Genomic DNA, 15,267 nt, shown 5'->3' on the forward strand with positions numbered 1-15,267 from the left:
CTTATTCAAAAATACTTATTTATTTTGTTTTCAGTTTAAATTCTCCCACTTTCTTACTTTTGTATATATTCATGGAAGCTTTTCCATTAACTTTTCCCACATTTTGTCCACAATGATCTGCCAAGCAACATATGAAAATCAAAGTATTAATCTCTGAGAATTGTGGCAGACCTGCAGGAACAGTTTTATTCATTTTCACATGTGTGCACACAGTGAAGAATCACTGCAAAGTCAATGGCTCTGTGGAAACACATGGTATTTCTATAAATTCTATAAATGACTTAGTTGTCCTGAATTCAAGTTGAATTGTATATAATTGGATATGGATTGGACTTTGTAGTTTTGTAAAGAACCCTAGAACGATTTTCCCTTTTATAAATTGCCAAATGAATTTTATGTAAGGTCATAAAAAACAGTAAATGAAACCTGTACTGTTCCTAAGTGAGATGCAAATCAGCAAGTTTCTGTAATCCCAAGAATGCTGCACATTCACCTGTATTCACAAAGGGACACTTAGTTCTGTCATCACTAAAATCCCCTCCCACCAAAGTCTGTTTTTGTCTTTTCTGAATGAGTGTTATGTGGTGTTACCATGCTGATGCCAAGATTACATGAGTCATACGTCCGTGCAGAAACTTCGTACGTAGACAGCCTTGACTGCCCACAGAGCGCTCATCTCTGGCACTACTGAATCCATAGCAACAAAATATTGAGCACAAACACATCTGCAGTATAGCTGTGTATTTGTCATGTAGTGTTTTGTGTATTGGAATATGTCACTTGACCAGCAAACTCTATAATCAAAATGAGACTAAAATATAAATATAATTTGTTTGTTGTTATGCACTCTGCACGCTAAAACCACAACTTTAATATTTGATCAAGTGTGACTCTTGTAGACGAAGCATGACACAAGAGCCACACGTTCCAACCACAGACAATGACAGGACTTAGACTGAGAAAACAACCTACCGTAGAAATCCAGCTTCTGGAAACGTTGCCAAAAAATGGTCAGTCACTTTTAATTAGCTGTCTTAAAACTCTTTGCACTGCAGATAATGACCAATTCTTAATTTGCAAACTGCATCTGGTCCAAGATTAGGAATCCACAGCTGCAATTAGGCTGGAAAGTTTTGCTGTAGCCATTAAGAAGAAAAACTAAGATGGCATAATAAGGATTGACACTAATTTAGAAGCTGTGCTTGTTGTTGTCGCTGTAGTTTAGATTAACTGTGTTCCAAATACATGCAACTGGATGGGCAAATTTAGATAAATGTAATAGTTAATTTTGCTAAAGTATTCAGTTTGATGCAAACACTCAGTGAGAAGAGAAGCGTAGACTGTTAAAGGGCAGAGGAGCAGGCACAATATGCAAAACAGTGGGGTGACTGTAGCAAAAAAAGCAGACTTAATTTAATTGGCTCCTTGCATCACATGTCCTACTGATCTTGGGTTTTGACACGCTGTGGATGAATAGAAATCATAAGACTTTAGTCATTAAAGAAAGTGGACAAAAACAGTTTAGAGGATCCAGCCTTGACAGGAATGTTACTTTGAATTCTGAGGAAACAGCCTGAGAGGTTGTCATGCAATATAAAACACTTACCCTTAAAGTGCTATTTAAAAAAAAAGGCTTTTCAATTCCCATCAGTTCTGCTTTTCAGGATGACCTCATTGTGAGTGTGATTTGTGAGGAGAACATGAATAAGCAGTCTTAGTCCACTTTAGCCTGAGGAACATCAGAAAGGACCTTAATTGATGTTTACAAGTTATTCTGAAATTAAGGGCCTGAAATCCCATGACTAAAGAACATTCCTAGCAACGAAAAAACACAAGTCCTAAAGCCTGAATGATCAGCTGAGATGTAGAGCTACCTTTGTTTAGAAAGGTGTAAATACAAGAACATTGTTGTTGAGACAACTGGACGGGATTAGACTGAGGGAATCCCCTGGTTGTGGCTGTGATGAGGTAACGAGGCAGTTGGATAAGAAGAAACTTGCATTTTCAGAACAAAACAGGAAATAAACAGAGGTACACTATTGCCATAGTTACCATAATAAACACATAGTACACATCATGTACATGGCTGATGCTAAAAAAAAACATCCAAACCTTACCCTTAGCTTTCTTACTCAGCCTTTCACCTTCCTTGTACAAATTTCCCTCTCTCTCTTTATGTGTAAAACAAAGGCTGTATGAATCCCTGTGGGTGTATAGTCACAGTTTACCATTACATAATGACCTTATGAGTGAAGAGATTCAACCACTTTAACTTGTAAGACCTGGAAGTAGGTTTTTTTTTAGCCATTTTTGTTTTATTCTTGTTCTGCTGCCAAAAACACCAAGAGCTGAAGCTAAACTTTTTCCATGTGTCAGTGTGAGACATTATATCAGGAGCCAGAAACCACGTATGAACAAAGAAGTTCTTATACGCCATCAAGAGGAAACAAATATTGTTGACCAAACAATTATAGTGTCTCTTTGGAATAAGGGATACAAATATTGCCACCGTTTTTTGTTTTTTCTTTTTATCTGGCCACATTGTTTCACACATTTCCCCCTATCTAAGGAATACAAGATAAGTGTGTCCAAAAAGGAAGAAAGAAAACTAAGCAGAAAATATGGCAAACTCATCTACCACAAAAGCCACTTGAAGCACTGAGTGTACTGAGACGAGGGGATCTTCATCCGTGTTGACAGAGCTTTTGCATGGCTTAGCATAAAATTAAGGAACATTAATGGATACATCACTGCCTTAAACAGAGCTGCAGTGTCTCAGGGAGAGCGGTGTCTGGGTTTCCCTTTTGTATCTGTTACTTTTTCAACCATTTAAAATGAGCCAGTGGATATGTTTCTACACATCCTGTTACCCATAGTTCAGCTGTTAAGCAACACATTGTGATATTATAAAAAGCAACAAAAGCTTAGCATTTGCCAAGCTAACCAAATGTGTTACGTACTTCAATACAGGAAGTGGGTCTAAATTCACAGAAGTTCTCATATCTATCAAATGCTCATTAGATGACTCATGTCTCTGCTTCTCTTCACATCTCAGCCATTTCCCCCCCCAAAAATAGAGTTAATGACTGGAGCAACTGACTACTACATGTTAACAGTTTTACAAAGTGTTACATTTAGACTGAGAATCCCTGGGTGGTGATAAAAACATGGCTGAAAAAAAGAAGAAACAAATGAGAGCCAATACGTGACAGAGAACAGTGGAAGAGAAACTTAGCATGCAGCGAAAGCTTTTAACTGATGCAAAGTGAAACGCTGGCAAGTGTGGGTAAATTTGTTAGCAGTGACATCATTACTTAAAAGGGTGAGAGCAAGAGCGCTTTCCCAGCCGTCAGGGAGATCCTTGTGTGGAAGTTCCAGTGTGTCTAAAACCAAATTAGTGCAGTTGATTGTGATCTGAAAGACGTTTTTTTGTCCTGCACATTCCTATGCTCTCTGCCTGCTACAAGCTTGGCAAAAACAAAAGTGGTGCAGCCAATGCATTGATGTGCTAATTTATATGCGACTTCGTTTGGCAGCCTTGTATAACTTTAAGCAGTCAAAAGCTACTTTTCACAAAAGAACTAGCCACTTGTGGCTTTGGTAATGATTTTGTATTGAAGGGAATTCTAAAAATGGATCCTTTATATGAGGTCAATGAGTTCAAAATGACTCAAACAATCTATGCCAAGCAATATATTTTACCCTGGTGCAATCCTCTCCTGCTCTCACTGTGGTAAAGCAGCCCAGTCAGCATGTGTATGTGTGCCCACTTTTAAATTTGATTGAAATAGGAGGTACTAAGAGGTTTGTTCTTGAATGCAACTAACTTATGTTGACTAAATTTAACATATTTAACTAAGTCATCTGTTTCTTGGACCTTACCAATGTGCTCAGGCCTCAGTGCTCTTTTTGTGTTCAAGTAATCCTAACCAGTGTTAACTGCCCAGGACATGAGTCCTAAATATATCACCCAACTGAGAATTATTTTCTTAATGCCCATGGAACAACACTAAGCTGATTCTTTTGTCATTATTGGTTTTTGCATCATTTTGCTCTTAGTACAAGTCACAAATACAGTAGAGTCCTCCAATATGCCAGTCTTTTTGTGTTTTTGTTCCATTTTTGTCACTTTGGACATTATTTGTCACTTATTTTTCTGGTGAGTTGACATATTTTTTGCAATTGCTTCATTTTGTTTTTAGGTAATTAGTGAGTTCAGTTACTTAACATTATTATTTTATTCTAGTTGTTTCATAAATTGAAATTCAACAACTCTAGTAGTTTTGGTTTATCAAGCCGCTGGGGTTTGTTAATTGTTTTACACAATAGCAAGGCTCACTTTAATTAAAGCAAGTTGAGTTATGGTGGGAACATTTATTAAAGACTAAAGAAAAACATGCACAAATACATGTGGTGCAGTAACAAGCATGCCAATATTTTTTGTGATAGAAATTGGCAGAAGCGAAACAAAAAACAACCACACCTCCCACTAACTTAGCAGCAGCCATGTTGGATTTAGTTTTTCTGGCTTTGGAAAGTATCATTAGAAATTTAGATGCATTTGTTAGATTTAGAAATTAAGATTTAGGACCCATAGGACCAAACATGCTTCCCATTTCCAGTGGACAATATAATCTAACCTGATGTCTGTAATGTATTCCATCTGGATGGGGCCTGATTTTCTGTCACTAAGAGCTGTTGATAGTTACTAATCCAGTGGTGATTTACTGCTGGGAGTCATGCATCCATTTAGTGAAAATGTACATGTTGACCTGTGCACCAATGGCATCCAGATTTAGTCATGCTTGTTGAGATTTAGGAACAGCTGACTGTGAGTCATGTCTGTCTCGTGATCTGTTTCTCCATGGAAACAGGAGCCACCAGTTCAATTTAACCAATTCACCATGAAGTGTGTCAATCTGCAGAAGTTCTCTGTTTTGGTCCATGGGAAACGAGCCCTGCAGTCCTAACAACACATTCCTGCTGAATGACAGTGGAAGAGATAACATCCAACAACTAAGTCTCTGCATAACTGAAATACTTTCTTGTAAAAGCACCACATTCCCTGACCCCTTGGACTTTCAACCATAAACCTTAATGTATTTTATTTGCCTGTTGGAAGATAGGTCAAACCAAATTCCTCCCACTTCAGTAACTGTGAAGTGGGAGGAATGGGATCCTTTTCTTCAGCTAATAAAAATGCGAAACCTTCTGTATGCATCTGTATTCAGTCCTCTGAATCAATGCTGCAGTTGCAGCTGCATCTCTGTTGGGACATGTCTTCAGTGGAAAGCTATAGAGTTTGCAGAACACCTCAAAATCAGTTAGATTAGATAGAGAATGTCTGAGAACATCATCTTTCAAAGTCAAGAAGGTTTTTGAGTGGGCCATTCTACCATATAAATATGGATTAAACTAAACTACGTTTTGTCTCTTCCAGTCTTGTTTAGGATATTTGCCCCATCGATTCGTGAATCCATTCCTCAGTCTCAGGTCTTTTGTAGCTTGCAACAGTTTTTCTTCCATCTTCTCCTTGATGTTCTTGTTGAGTAAATGCACCTCCACAGCCTGATGCTGTTACCAACATGTTTCACTGTGAGTACCCTTTGTTCAGGGTAATAAGTTTTGTCTCACATAACATTTTGCATGTACATCAATAAGTTTAATGTTAGACTCATCCGATCAGAGCTTACGCTGCATAGTTTTTGCTTTGTCCTGTACTTCAGTGGTTCACAGGCTTCTGCAGCTCATGAAGGCATGCTGGGAAGATACTTTGACTATTTAAAATAACAAATGCCCAACATGGTTTGTGACAAACTGCAAATATGTTCTTTGGTGTTCATGATGGTGTTTGTTCACTCAGAAGAAAGAAGAAAGTAAAGATCACAAATCATGGCCCTGACCATGTGGTGCAGATGTGCAGACATTTTCAACTTTATGCACAGAGTACAGGCAACTAAATCAACTCAAAAAGGTTCCCATGAGAGCATCAGAGCATCATCTCAGACCTGAACACCGTGCTCAATGCACCTGGTTATCTGGGAGCTGACAACACATTAAAGAGCTATGGAACCTTTAGAGCACAACTATTACTACTGCAGAAGGAGAGCATGCTGCAGGATTTCCTCTTGCTGAAAACAGAACTTGCAGGATCAGAAAACCCTTCATTCAGAGAGCTTTACTGACTTCCAATCACTTCAGTCGGAGAAATCTTTCTTTGCTACTAAACTTTTGCTGAAGTAGTGCTTGTAATTTCAGTCTCCAGTGTGGCAGCAGAGCAAAACATCAAAACTGCCATGAGAGGTCATCTGTCCCAGGAAAAAAGCCAAAACCTCTTGACAATCGTCTCTGCAGGAATCTCACTTCAGACATTTGATTTTGCACCAGCGTAATTCAAGTTGATGCTGACCTGGTCAGTCAAAATGATGAAAACTTACTGCCTCCTCTGACTCAGTTAGGCTCTGCTTACTGATTAGTTTTGAAGATATTTGGTTGAAACGGATTTTATATAGGGGTATCGGAGTAAAGAGGGCTAAATAGAAATATACTTTAAACTTTTTTTCCATTTTATTATGAAAATAAAACATTGTTTCATTATCCCTCTGCTTCACAATTGTGCACAATGAATTGTTTGTCCATCCCATAGAATACAAATGTAATATAATGTTTGTTGTAAGATGACAAAATCTAGAAATTTAACTACAATTGCAAGGCACTGGTTGATTTCAAATTCATATTTTGTTACCGGTGTTTTATTTTTCCCTTTACATGGAGCAGAAAAATCTGTTCCAATAAGCTTAATGATGACAGAAAATAAAATTGAACAATCCAGCGTCTCTGAACAAAACAAACCTTTCACTGCACACGGTCAGCTAAATGTGCTAGAAAAAATGTAAAAGATAAAGTATTGATTTCAGTTTAGGGGAGTACAGCTCTTATCACGAGTGAGCACTGAGGTCACTGGTTATAGCTTTGCTTTAGCTGTGGAGAATGCATCACCTCAGTTGAATTGTAGCAAAAGAGAGATAAATGGAAGGTCAGCCTTGGTGGAGAAACAAAACAGCTTCGCTTCAAAGAGAAGCAAATGTGAGAAATGGTTCAAAGGACATGAAAACAAGCGCTAGAAGAAACCATGTTCAGCATCATTGTCAGCATCATGCTTCAACAACACTTTGACCTGAACCTGACAAAGCAGAAAACAGGCCACAGCCAGTTTAAAAATGATTAAACTGCACCATGGGAGTTTATGACTGGATCATACGAATGAGATGTGCTCAAGGTCTGTTAATCTTGGTGGTACATAAAACATGGTTTTTCCATAATTGGTTGCATTGCACCACTGCATTGCTTGTTAAAGACAATAATTTGCCAACTCTTCAGTTTTGAGTCTTAATTTTAAGCAGGCTTGTTCAAAATTATACATAAACGACACACAAACATGACCAGACATACTAAGAGGCAAAGCTAATGTCACGGTTTAGTATTCATTCCTTAACAGCAGCTTCACAGAGGAAATGAAGTGAGCAGCAATACGTGGAGCTAAAAATGATTTGTAGGTTGCAAAAACTTGCACGTACGGTCCAAGTAGCACACATCCTGTTGCTTACGGAGGAAGGAAACTGCTGCATCCCGACAAATGGGAAATTCAGAAGACAGCAATGAAAGGACAGGAAAAACAGGTAGTGGAAACAAACTTTTAATAGTATGGCAGAGGATATGGCACTGATGCAGAGAAGCTGCATGGAGTGGAAAGACTCTTAACCAGCCAAGACAGAAAAACGTGTCAGTAGATTCAACTTTGTCCCAGTTTTATTTGGAGACGTTTTAGCTCTTATTCCTTCAGAATTCAAGGTTTTGTGCAGTAATTGGAAACATTACTTTTTATTGATTTTAAGTGTAGTTTAATCTCTAAGACTGGAATTGGAAAAGGACCATATGATGAAGCCTAATACTCCTTCATTATAACATTATTATTGTTTGTCGAGTTCCCTTTTCTAAAACCATTTAATTGAAACATGGCAGCAACTCAGCCGCTTTCAGTTTTATCCACTTCACTGTATGAATTCAACTCCAAGTCCAGCAGACTTAAGGAGTGGACATGATGGGAGATTTGTCTTTCCTCCTCTTGTTCTCCCCACGTCAGCCCTGCCCCGACAGCTGCGAATGCGATGTGGGAGTGAATGACCCCAGAGGACCCCGCACAATCTGCCATTCCATAACGCAAACAAACAGGAACGTAACCCCTTCCTTCCCACTGTAACCCACACTTCGGATTCCACCCCTCCGCCCTCCTCTTTCCCCCCACTTCAAGGGGAATCCTCCAGCCATCCAGCAGCATTCCACATCCTGTCTGAATAACTCTTCAGTGAAGGGAACAGAAGACATGGGGTTGCCACAGTAAACACTAAAGAGAAAGGAAAAATGTGAACATTTCCCAGCATTGTACCTCATTATGATTCTGTAATCAGCTTTGCTGACAGTACAGTGAGCATTCAGTAATTTCCTAACCGGCTCCATGGGGGAATCAGGCCCAGATTTGGTCTGCAGTGTGCCATTCTGGCATTCACTCCTGGCCACATTTACTGGCCCCCAAGGCAGGGATGCATAAAAAGCTTTAAAATAGATGTAACTTTTATAGCTCAGACTCACACTGGACATTTTCTTACATTCAACTTTTGATTTTATTACCCTAATAAAATTAAAAGGAGGCTTTGCTAATACACTTCTCACCCCGGATATTCTCTGTTTACACTGATGCCTTCAGGCAGACGATACAGAGCAATCAGAACAAGAACCAACCGACTCAGAGACAGTTTTTATCCTACAGTAATAACAAAACTAAATGCAATCAAAAACAACCATTAATCATCATGAATGATGTGTGTGAGAATGTGGTTATTCTTATTTATTAGTTTTTGTTTCTTTTTTTTTTCACTTACTTGTTATGTATTTCTTATAGTATGTGTAAATTGTGAGACAAGTTTTTTAAGCATATGCACTGACTGATGGCACTTTTTAATTTTCGTTGTTCTTGTGACAATGACAATAAAGATTTATCTATCTATCTATCTATCTATCTATCTATCTATCTATCTATCTATCTATCTACTTAACCGGGACACTTTTGACCAATATAACGTTTCACATGGTTGAAGCACATAGAGAGATGGATGCTTGACCATTTTTCTTTGCACAACCTTGAGGAACACCCAGAGCTCTTGGTCTTCCTTTGTTCTCTCTTCTCTTCAGGTCAGCCAACGTGACAACAGGATGTAGGTTCAGAAACTGAGATCATCAAAGTATCATGGTTCAGATTTCAGTTGAACCCAAATGACAGAATATTAGGCACAGAGTTGTTAGATGAAATAATAAATGTACCAAGTTGCTTTAGGCTAGTGTCCAGTGCAAATATCTTAGTAAACATAAAATAAAAGAAACTAACTTACAACTATTGATGAGAAAGTATTAGTTCCACTGACAGATTATTTCAAGTACAACAAAATATATAAAGTCAATATAGCTAGATCTTATTGACTTAAATCAAGCTCCTATATCTTGGTAAAACTTTAGTTTGTCTTATTTCAAGTGTTCTAAAATATTTGTCCTAAAAACTAGACCAAAATAAGTGTTTGTGTTTTTGCAGAGAACAAAGAATCCCAGGTCTGTTACGGAGGGAACTGGATCTGAGTGAAGCAGGCAGAGTAACGGAAGAATCCAGCAACGAACTATGACAAACCAGAAGCTTAAAAACAGAGGCTGGTGGGAAATGTCGAAGGAATGAACTGATTAGCAGCAATAAAGAACATCTGTGGTTAGATCTAGACAGGGAAGCTGAGGGAGAGAGACTAATTAACACAAAGTAAGACAAATAAACTACAAATCAAGAGCGAAAACTGCAACACTGATCTAAAAGAACTAAATCCAGTTGCACAAAGGAATTAACTCATGTGGCAAAACCATGAATGCAGACAGAGAAATGAACTGAAATATAGCCATAAACAACAATAATAAACAACAAGGACATTATCAAACACAAACAACCTATTATCATGACATGAAGAAGGAATACAGAAATCGCTGTATTGATTTGGCCGTAGATTTTAGTTTGTTATTTGGTTACATATTGTCAGTGTAATCCCTGAAAATGTATTAGATGTAAAACATCCTAGGTTTTTTTTGACAAGACATGTTAGGTTGTAATCCAAGCTAATGGTCAGTGGTTCAAATTCAAACATTAGGAAAGCAGGAAGACGTTAATTCTCATTAAATGTAAACAGAAACTGTGATAAACTTAAAATAACATACAAAAAAACTCACTTTGGTCCCATTTTTTAAGGAAATTGTTGTGCAATAACAATTTTGTTAAAATCAATTTCTTGACAGAATATACCTATATATAAAAATTATAGATTATATTGTAAAAAATGCTATAAAATTGACACTGCCAAAATATGGTAAAATAATTAAAACCTTTTTAACACATCTTGACCCGGAATGGTTGCAAAAATGTTTGGCAGTGAAACGCTGGATTTTTTTAAAGAATGTCTGAAGACTAAAAATCTCCTTAATAACTCTGACAAAAGACAATTAATGAACCATGTGTGTCTCTCTGTTATAATAAAATGTAAATAAGATTCCAACCCCATATTAACCCAATGTTTAGAAAAGGTTGTTTAATTTTAAGTCAGGGAGGTCTTTGTCTTTTTTTTTTCTTTAAAGAAGTACAATGAATGTTGGCGATCAGGAAACGATGCAGAGCTTTTCAAACGTTTAGGCCATTTGCACTCATAGCTGCAGAGGAAGAACCCTAAACTCTGTCAGACAGCTGCTTTGCTCCACAGTTTGAGTCTTTATAAATCTGTGAACAAAAAATATCTTACAAGCCAGTTGGAAATAAATATGGAGGATATTTAAAAGTTGCAAATGTTTGTTTGTGCTCAGATTTTTTCACTTCCTTTTCAGTATCATATTACCCAAGTTTATTTGGAAATTTGATTCCTTCGTGTTCTGGTCTTGTCAGGCTTAATTCTCATCAAATCCAACCAGATTTTCCAAGTAAACCATTTGAATTGATCATGACAACATCAATTTTTCAGCAGCTCAATCGTTTTGTCATTTCTAGATGCAGCAGTTAACCACACTGCTCCATTTTGCTACCAATAAAATATCTGCTTACTAGATAGAAATGTTGTAACTTGATTATCTTATAAAAGAAGAGATAATCATGATGTTGGGATAATAGGTGCTGCAGCCTGGCTTGCTCCAGCCCATTCAGAGCCTGTTCAGCTGTAGAACTTTCCGAGAACTGCTCTAACTTTCCAAGAGCCAATATAAAGCTCTTTTATTGCACCACTATACTTGTATTTTGTCTGAACCTGCTTTTACTAAACACTCCTGGTCAAAATTTTAATAGTAGAGGGACTAAAAGCTTGAAAATCCACATTTCATACAAGTGGACTATAACCAGATTGTGATGTTATCAAAATCCAAAAAGAAGAAACGGGACAGAAACGAAGCAAATTATTAAGAGGTGTTATTACAACCCCATCCCAAGAAAACAAAGGACCAGTTCTGGCACCAGATGTAACACAAAAACAAGTAACCACTAAACATTCAGTAAAAAGGACACTTTATTTTACAATTTAGGCAAAATATCAAAGATAAGAGGGAAAAAAAAAAACTAAACAAACTCAGGGAACCTTTAAAGGAACAAAGGCTGAGCTCCCTGTTTAGTCACAAAAAGGTCCGGAACAAAAATGGCAGAAAAACCTACCACTGTCCACTGAGAACACAACACACTTTCTGTATTTGTTAGTTATTCTCTTAAAACTCCTCACAAAAGAGTACATCACACAGATGAGATGACTGCAGATCAAGGCCCAGGGAAGAAGGAGGCCTGATGCCTCTGACCTGTGGCAGCCAGGCAGACCTGCAACACAAGAGACAGCTCTCTGGTGAAGACAGTCCCTAGAGGTCAGTGACCCTAACAGGAGTACATTTCATCAGCCTGTGCATGAATCTGGATTTCATGTTATTTTCTGTCAGAGTTTATCACTCTCATGACGCCCTGAGGCTAAGGGCAAAACGGCTTTCCGTCTTTCACCACGGCAGATTTGTTAAACCTCTTGCTGTGATCTTTCTTAAAAGATCCCAAGAAGCGTCAGAGAAAAAAACATTTTGCCAATAGACTAAAAATGATTCATCTGCTCTGAGATGAAGGACTTGATGGTGTATCCATAAGGAAACAGGCTGTCATGGGGTGTGATTAGTGGTGGTGAGAAGGAACGCAGAGACTCCGGTAGTGATGAAGATGAATTTAATGAAGGCTCAACAACAGTCCAGAACAGGCAGCACGGCAGAGAGTTAGCAAACAGCTAATACCGGTAGCAACTGATAACTGAAACACAAGAGCTAAGCAAACCAGGACTTCACAGTTCAACTGGAGAGCTTAAACGATAGACAATAGATGTTAGACGAGGATCTGACAAGAGACAGAGACAACAGGTGGACTTAAATACACACGGGGTGACCAAGGGAACGAGACTCACCTGGGAACAATTAAGGGCTGACAGGACAACACAGAGACAACAGGACTAAACACAGAAAACCCCAAAACAACTATACAGAAAACACAGATGGTAACACAGGCAGGATCTCAACCAGAACTAAGGCCCTTCCTGTTGGAGGTCTAATCACCACAGACTGTCAGAGAAGAGGTAAGAAACAAAAGTTCGCTGATGTGGACTTGGGAGTGGAACCTATCCTTGTTCATGACACACCGTAGACAGATCACCAGTTCATCACGGGGCAATACAAAAACACAAAACTGCAACTGCCTGCATGTACATTAGAGTGAGTAATTAAGCTGAAATGCACATTTTTGTACTGTGGTACAGGGCCTGAGTGGAGAAAGTCTCTGCCTGCAAAAAATACCATGCAAAATGAAGGCAGAGGAAACTATTTCTATATTTGAACCTAAAATCTTTTTTCTGCAAGACAACATAGCTATGAACAGTTTTGCCATGTATCCTCCTCCCGTGATTATCCCAACAAATCTCATATTGTTGGTGGCATAGACCCTGATTGTGAGCTAACTCATTGAATTTCTGGATACAGTCTGACTCACAGATCAGTTGAGACTAAGACCATTTAGGGATTTTCTTTCTTTTATTGATAAATAACAAATAGCATACCCAGATAGATTGGTTCCTTTACTTGTGTGCTCAAAATTCTTTTTTTTTTCTGCTATAGGAAAAAACAGGATATGTTGTTAATAATCATTAACATCAGCTACGGTTTAAGAATAAGATTATTGCTACAGAAACTGTCAGCAGAAATCACATGAAGTCCATCGAAGGCTGACAATTATGTTGTCCATTTTCCAGGGAAATCCCCCTCGGTGCTTTCTTTCTGATCCAGCGGTTCTCCTCTGGTCACGTGTTCTGTCCCTATGAATCACTCCACTATAAACAGTGAATGAGAAAACTCAGCAGGAATCCCAGAACTACATTTACACGAGCTGCGGCTTTATAATGTCGGGGTAATCTTGGGCATTTGTGACTCACTCTGTCCTTAAACATGTAGTTACCGCAACCACTTGGGCAGCTCTAATGTCAGCTTGTTTTGTGTGAGTCACGCCAATCAGGCCCAGCAAAATCTGAGTACAGTGCATCTCAAGTCTGGAGGAAAGCAGTGTGGCATTCCAAAGTAATGGACTCTATATTGGGCTCTGGGGATTGTTTCTCAGTATGTGGGCTGGTGTGTTGGTGCCATTACACGTGGGAGCATTTTGTGTGCTAGTCTGTGTGTGTATGTTTGATTCCTCAGAAGAATGGTAACCATTTGTTTGTTTGTGCCACCCTGGTTTGCGCTCACAATCAGAGGCTTGTGCATAGGCTGTTGTGTGTGTGGCCACTGTATACTGGGGAAACCAATGCTGCAGGACCGTACTCCCAAGAGCAAGCCAGTCCAGCTAACAAGCTCTGCTGTGTTGCATACAGCTGCTGGAGGACAGTACAACCATGACCCTGTTGAACCTTTTTTCCCTGCACACAAGGAAAATGTGAATGGGACATAAAACACTGCCAGTATTTCACAGAAATTAAAATTGTAAGGTGCCCTTGAGTGAGGAACTTTATAGTTCATGCTGTGCAAGAAGATGTGTGAAGAAATTCACATCAACTTAACAAGATGAGGCAGATGTGATAAATCTGGGTCCATATAATTTTATGTGAATATTAGAAAAGAAAGACTCAAATGTGATTAACGATCATTTAAAAGAAACACAGACGTAACCAGCAATTTTTCAAACTGCACTGCATGTGCAAATGTTGGTTCATGAGAACTCTGCAAATTGATGTGAAAGAAGGAGCTGAAATGGCAGAAAAGGCAAAGATTATCTAATTTCACTAATTTAGTGATCAGAGGTTGGGAAATGTTGGTTTTTCTTTGGCTGACGCCGGCATTTCTAAACCAGGCCAATAGCCGTCATTGCAGGTCCATTATTTTATTTCATTTGGCTGATACATTTAATTTATCTGGCATGCTTTTGACCTGGGATCAGAATTTTGCCATTTTATTTTCCGTATGGAAAATCATCGAGCTAAAAGCTGAAATGACTCACACATAATGTTTACATAGCCGATTCCCTCCACACACTCCCTAAAGGACAAACCATAAAGCAGATTATAACACTGGAGCCACTTGATCTGAGACTTTCTGCTTATTGGAACTAATTACTCGGTAATCTAAAGGTGATTGAATGCTCTACGCAGCCCAACATTCACACAGGATGTTCTCAGAAGTCCATTTGAAAACAGAAAGGTAATCTAGGGACCACTTAACTTTTTTCTTGCTTTGGTGAGGTAGGTCATTTATTTTGTAATAAATGTTTTTACCATTGTCTGTACAAGAAAATCTTCATGAACCCAGATTCCTGTTCACATTCTTTGACCCAATTATTGTTCAGAAAAACTAAAAATTTTGAGTCTCCTGTCTGCCTGGCAAATATGAAAATAAGTTTCTCTAAGTGGACTGTACATGTGATTCACTCAGGACCTGTCCACACAAATACAACAATTTAGCAAAACATATCTTTCCATGTCAATCTGCAAATGAAAATTAAGAATTAAAATGTAGTGGAAGTCATGTAAAATGCTTTCCAAAGTTCAGATTTTTGTGATAAAAGCTTCCATTAGTTCACTAATGGAAGCTGGTAAATGATGCCAAAGGAAACACAACAACAGTTTTGTGAGATTATTTGTGATC

This window comes from Poecilia mexicana, unplaced genomic scaffold (genome assembly GCF_051168715.1).
Source record: "Poecilia mexicana isolate PSO_F unplaced genomic scaffold, ASM5116871v1 scaffold_17, whole genome shotgun sequence".
NCBI classification, from domain to species: Eukaryota; Metazoa; Chordata; class Actinopteri; order Cyprinodontiformes; family Poeciliidae; genus Poecilia; species Poecilia mexicana.